The following is a 7500-nucleotide window of genomic DNA, read 5'->3' on the forward strand; positions in this document are numbered from 1 at the left end:
GGCAACGCACAAAAGCCCTTTTCAGAGTTATATATACTTTGAATTCATATTATCTCATATCTCATTAGCCTGTTATTTATTACGTGACGTACTTCATGATTTTAGCATATATACATTATTAGTATTACCTCCTAAGTTCCATATACTCTCGGAACGCGTTAAAGTACTTTCCGGGGCTATTGTATTTGAATTCTCACTATCGGGTAACTAATTCCATGTTATTGCATAACTGACTTCCCAATTTGGGTATTCATAACTTATAGGAAATTCCTGAAAACAAGATCCTGTGTAAGACAGTTTTGAATTCTCTGTAAATCCACAAAACCGTTTTAAGGGGGTGCATATTGTATTGTTGTTATTGAATTAGCGAAACAATTATGAAAACGCAACAAGGGATAAGTCCCGCTTTCCCGGGAATTACCAGGTACGTCAGCTAGTATATATATATATATATCTATATATATATATATATATATGTGTGTGTTGTGTGTGTGTGTGTTTGTGTGTGTGTGTATATGCATATGTATATATAGTATATTATTATATATACATATATATATATATATATATATATATATATATATATATATCATAGGAAGACCCTTCCCATCGGAAGTGTAGCAGTGATGCCCTTCCTGACATCCGTCTTTTTTTCCTCATGCGCAAACCGAGATTTCTCAAGGAGCTGCACAATGCTTCTCCACATGCTTCGATCAATAGCTATGCCCTCTCATGTGTCAGGAGAGAAGCAAGCATCTCTTAAGGAACCCTTCAGCAGTCTTATACCTCTTTTTGGGTTTCTGTATATATATGTATATATAGGTATATATATATATATATATATATATATATGCATCTATTTACCATATCTAATCTATCTATATCTATCTATCTATCATCTATCTATCTATCTATCTATCTATCTATTATCTATCTATCTATCTATCTATTTTCTATCTATCTATCTATCTATCTATCTATTTGTCTATCTATCTATATACATTCATGTATGATTATGAATAAATGTAGATCTGTCGCTGTATCCCTACCTAAATATATATGAATATGTATCAGCAGACAAACACTTATGCGGTTTAATATAGAATAGAGAAAGCAAATCCTATTCACGCACACATATTTCTGAACAACATCTTAATTTTATTCAATACTATATACCCACGCCTTTATACACGTACGTGTTTATATATAATTAGAACAGCTGTCATTGAAATATTATGTATGCCTACGCAAACACCCTCTTCCACAATCACCTCTGCTCGAGCACACACACACACAAATATTTTTTTCAGATATATATTATATAGTTATATATTTTATACATACATACGAACACATACACACACAAACACACACATTCATACTACAACATATATAACTATATATATATATATATATATATATATATATATATATAATATATATATATATATACGCATAGAATCATTACAAGCACGCACACACAACACACACATATATATATGTGTAGTTGTGTAATGTATCAAATACTTAGTTTCAAAATACATCTTTATGTCCAGTTTAATCAGCTTTTTTTTGTGAAGTTTTCTAAATCAATCTATCTGTTTCGTATTACAATAGTTTGAGATAACAAAAATAATGTTCATAAATAACGTAATGTTTGTAAGTCGTCTGGTAGAGACAGAAAACTAATTAAACAGGACTCTTATCAAAATATTTATACAGTTTTGCTTAATAATATTCATTCATTATACACTCCCTATTAACAAGTGGAAGATTCGCTGAAAAAATATAATTGTAACTTGGTAAAAAGAAATGAGTGATCTTTATAAATAGAAGATCTTACAGCTGTTTCCAGGATATTTATTATATCCTTTCATCGAGGACAGTGTGAGAAAATGGTTAAGCAATAGTTAATTTAGATAAGATACGAAATAGTGAGTGAAGTGGAAGAATGAATATAGATGTGAGATATGCAGGGATATTGCATTTGTAGATCCATTATTTAGCCATAATGCTATACATATAAGATTCCAATACCTTGTAAGTAAAATCGAATAGTATCTTAAATTGGTCATTCCAAGTATAGAGTTTATACACAGCGTTATTGAATCAAAGGTTATATTTAAATAAAATTTTAAATAAAACCATTGATTCAGTAGCATTGTGTACAAACTCTATACTTGGAATGACCAATTTTATATACTATCCGTCTGTCTATCTGTCTACCTACCTATCAATCAATCTATCAATCTATTTATCTATCTATCTGTCTATCTATATATGTATGTTCGTATGTGTTTATATATATATATATACATATATATATATATATATATATATATATATATATATATATATATATTGATATATTGATATTATATGTATGTATGTATTTATGTATGTATATATACATGTATTTGCAGGTATGCATGTATGTATAAAATATGTGTAAATTATTTGTGCAACACGGGTGATTGAGACCCGTTTACGTTCTACACTCTTCCTCTGTTTCAATAATTAGATGGACTTAAAAGGACACGAATCACTGGTCTTCCGGCAAATTGACGCCAGATATTACTAATTTGGTTAACTAGCGTATATGTTGTTGCTGTTGTTGTTGGTATCATTATTAGCATCATTATTTTTATTTTCATTTTTACTTTTGTTTTTATTTTCCTTTCTGTAGTATAATAAACGCTGGTCAAATTTAATTCTTCATATCTTTGATCAGAGTTTTCCGCTCGTATACATCATGTCATATTTCCATTATCTGTCCTTACAGTATCCAGTACGTCCATTATTTTCTCAAATGATAATGTGTTATTTGAAGGGATTTAGCAGTCATTTCTAGCGGCTACATAGTAGTCCTCTTGACGCTATCAGCTGTAGCTGATCGTTTTGTTGTCATGTAAAGTTAAGATAATCATTTTATTATATTCGCTTGATCGTACGATAGCATATTCTGGTGTGTATCTGTCTCAAACTGAGATATATTAAAACACTTTTGCATTATCTTTTGTTAAATGTCCCCGTCTACAACACACTGCGCTGTGAAAATCGAACCCACAATATTGTGCCGATTAAATAATTCAGGTCCCGCCCAACAAGCTAACCACTAAGTGATGGGACTTCAAAAGCATACATTTATAAAAGGACATGCGTGTATATGTAAGACTGATAGATAGGTATGTGGATGGGGAGAGAGAGAGGGAGGAAGAGACTGAGACACAGAGACAGAGAGACAGTCAGACAGATAGATAGGTAGAAAGATAGATAGATATATAGATAGATAATTTTAGACAGAAAGATAGACTGATAGATTGCGAGAGAGAGAGAGAGAGAGAGAGAGAGAGAGCAGAGACAGCTAGATTGATAGAGAGATAGATAATTTTAGACAGACAGATACAAACAAACACAGACAGACAGACAGATAGACACAGACAGACAGTCATACACAGATAGACAGACTTACAGACAGACAGATAGATAGAGTGAGAGAGAGACAGATAGATACATAGATAGATATATAAATAAAGAGAGAGAGAAGAGGGAGAGAAAGAGAAAAGAGAAAGAGAGACAAACACACAGGGAGATAGAGATAGATAAGCATTCCGCAGTGAAGGGTAATGACCAATTACAAAGTAGAAACATCTTGTTAATTTACTGCGGACGCCATTTTCGCCGTTCAATGTTTCTGTCGTTTCGATGTAAGAAAGTCTGTTAATCACTTTAATAGATTCAACTTTAAACAACTCTCTTCATGTCAAAATGAACAAAGGATTTTATGTTGAAAGTCGCGGAGTCAAAGCGACGATGTTTTATTTGAGGAATTTCTGGTTTAGTGAGGTGCACCTAATAAAGCAATGAAACTCTAAAGTTAATATTGTTCTATATGTGAGTGATATGTCACTGTTAATAACTAACTCTAAGGCTGATGCCACTTTAGAAGGTTGAAAATATTCACTAAGACGAATAATTCACTGTAAAGTTTAATGCACTATAAAGTTTAAGAGTAGCGTTTTAATTCGACATGGTACGCTTTATTAAGCGATGTGAAAGTAATAGAGTACTGTAAGTATTGATTTTAAATTTTGGCAGGAGGCCATCAAAGTGGGAGGAAGAAATAAATTGCTTACATCATCCACAATAATCAAATGGTACTTACTTTATCAACCCCCGAAATGCAAAGTCGACCTCACCTCTTCGGAATTTGAACTTAGACCGTGAAGACGAACGATGTGTTGCTAAGCAAGTTGCCAGCCGTGCAAACGATTGTGCTCTCTCGCCGCCTTCAAGTAATTAATTATTCAAACTGTCAACCCTCAACGTTTACAGAAATAACACTAATCTATTTATTCTGAACAAGTAGGCGCAGGATTGGCTGTGTGGTAAGTAGCTTGTTTACCAACCACATGGTTCCGGGTTCAGTCCCACTGCGTGGCACCTTGGGCAAGTGTATTCTACTATAGTCTCGGGCCGACCAAAGTCTTGTGAGTGGATTTGGTAGACGGAAACTGAAAGAAGCCCGTCGTATATGTATATATATATATATATATATATATATATGCATGTGTGTGTGTGTATCTGTGTTTGTCCCCCTAGCATTGCTTGACAACCGATGCTGGTGTGTTTATGTCCCCGTTACTTAGCGGTTCGGCAAAAGAGACCGATAGAATAAGTACTGGGCTTACAAAAGAATAAGTCCCGGTGTCGAGTTGCTCGATTAAAGGCGGTGCTCCAGCATGGCCGCAGTCAGATGACTGAAACAAGTAAAAGAGTAAAAGAGTAAGTAATGAACGATTTATTTCTCTTCCACGACGAATTCTGCCCAAATAGTCACATTTCACTTCTTCACAGTAAAATACCTGATTCCATTTTGTGAATTTCTTGTATTTACCATTTGACGCTCCATCTCAGCATTTGCTTATCTCAATTCGCCTTAGAAATAACAAACTTCTAGATATTTACTCTTATCTGGATGTGTAATGGATATTCAATAAGGATACGGCACCTGGTAAAGATCGAAAATGAAACTCATTCGAATGTAGTATCGATATAACTATCAAAATCTTTTATATTTCAATTTAAGATCGATATTTAAAGAATATATTTTTATTAACAACTTATGCCAGTTACTTAGAGTGTAATTTTTTATAAAATTACTCACTTTATACCTGTTAAGTGAGAACATAATTGCATTATTATTAAACTAGTGTGTCTAAGAATCGTTAGCACGCCGGACAAAATGCTTAGCGATATTTCATCTCTGTCTTCATGTTCTAAGTTTATATGCCGCAGGGGTTGACTTGACATTTCGTCCATTTGGGGTCGATAAATTAAGTACCAGTTACACGCTGGGATCGATGTAATCAATTCATCCCCTACCCCAAAATTTCAGTCTTGTGCCTATAATAGAAATGATTATTATATCGTAGATACATCCTATCTCGCCACTATTTCTTTTTTAAGTTACTAAAAGTGCCACGGGTTTGGAAATCTAGGAATTTTCTTGGTGAACTTAAACATATTTGAAAGTTTGAAAATTGCAATGACAGCATTGACCATAGATCGGAGAGCATTTATTAAGCTTTTACAAATTCAAACAATTTCAGTTGTAGACAAGAAATAAATCAATACGAATGCATTTTATAAACCACTTTAGGACCTAAAGTAAAGAGCAACGCATGAAGTAGCCAACTGCACTGTGTTACATCTATTTGAAAACCAGTGTTTCACTAAATGTCAATATGTCAATTAGCTTTTAACCACGTTTATACATAATTTTGAATGTTACTTCCAAATTTTATTTGCCAAACATAATTCCCATATCTAGTTAATGTAGATGCATGTAATACATACATACGTACATATATATATATATAATATATATATATATATATATATATATATATATATATATATATATATATATATACATATATATATGTTTGTATGTATGTATATATATATAATGTAATCTTGAAGCATTCTTGAAGGTGGCGATATAAGAAGTGTTAAGTTCCCCAGGTGCAAAAATCAGTAAATTTGTTTCGGAAATTCCATTCTTTAAAGGGGCTGTTTCAATCTACTTTAATTGAAAATGGTTTCTCATTCACTTCATCCAAACTTTCTCTCTTCCATCTTTCGTTATCTTCTCTTCTCTTTGAAACAAGAGACACTGTCCACATGCTGTTGGCGAATGGAACGTAATTACAAACACAAAACCCAGAGCTTACATAAAAGACCCCAAGTTGTGAACGTTAACATCCCAACAACGAAACAACAGAAATATTATTACAATTACTGGGAACCTGGCGATTACGTTCCTATACGATGACAACTGCCACATAACGACACAAATCAAATCTCATAAAGCATGCAGTTCAAACAAAAGAATAGAGGAAGCCATTAGTGACCGCTTCATCGACCACGTGATTGCATAAATTTCATACTCACACAATCGAGGTTATTGCTTCTCATATCATAGGTCATAACTTTCAGTACGTCAAATTTTAGAGTGAATAGAGAGGTCAACATCCCACTGGACATTGTAGTTAGCATCGCAAATAACACTGCAGTTAATATGATGGCCATGATTAAGATGGCGAGCTGGCTAAACCGTTAGCATGTCGGACAAAATGATTAACGGTATTTCATCCGTCTTTATGTTCTGAGCGCAAATTCCTCCGAGATCGACTTTACCTTTCATATTTTCGGGGTCGACAAAATTATGTGACAGTTGAATATTGGGGTCAATTTAATTCACTTGTCCCCATTCCCTGAAATTGCAGGCCTTGTGCCAAAATATGAAACCGATATTATGGAGACGTTTGCAATTATCATCACAGTCAACGGTGTACTCAATACATTGCAGTTAACATCATATGCAACAAAATAGCTAAACAACCCAATCTTGTAGTTAGAAGTGTTCTTCCTTTCATTTATATCTGATACCATTCGAGGTAGTTTCTACGTTTTTGCTACATCTTCAAAAAAATAACAGGTAAAGGTCTCGCCAGTCTCTTTAGTAACGGAACACACAGAAAAATAGAGTCCCATAACATAAAACAAGATGGTCACAATTTGAACTCCGTTGCTCGTTTATCGATCTTGATCGAAATTAACCTGGAGATAAGCAACAATATAAAATGGTGACCTGAAGTTATATATTTTAGCTATTATTGGTTAAACGACCAGACATTGGTAGTTATGATTGGCTCGGACATATTTTGAGAAGAATATGGACTCAACTAGCTGACACTTTAAAATTCTGATCAACAAACCACTCAAACCGCAGTAATTGAACTACCTTGATTCCTAACACACGAGCAAGGTAACATATTTTGTGGGAGGTGTATCATCGATTGAAAGTATGTCATTAAAACAATTGATTTCAATTGAATCGAACGCATTAAGATGAAAGGAAAAGTTGACCTTGTGTGGGCCTTTGTACATGGAACGTTAAGAAGTGGAACTGAACACCGCAATGTAGTTTGTTTG

This window comes from Octopus sinensis, linkage group LG12 (assembly GCF_006345805.1).
Source record: "Octopus sinensis linkage group LG12, ASM634580v1, whole genome shotgun sequence".
In the NCBI taxonomy this organism is placed as follows: domain Eukaryota; kingdom Metazoa; phylum Mollusca; class Cephalopoda; order Octopoda; family Octopodidae; genus Octopus; species Octopus sinensis.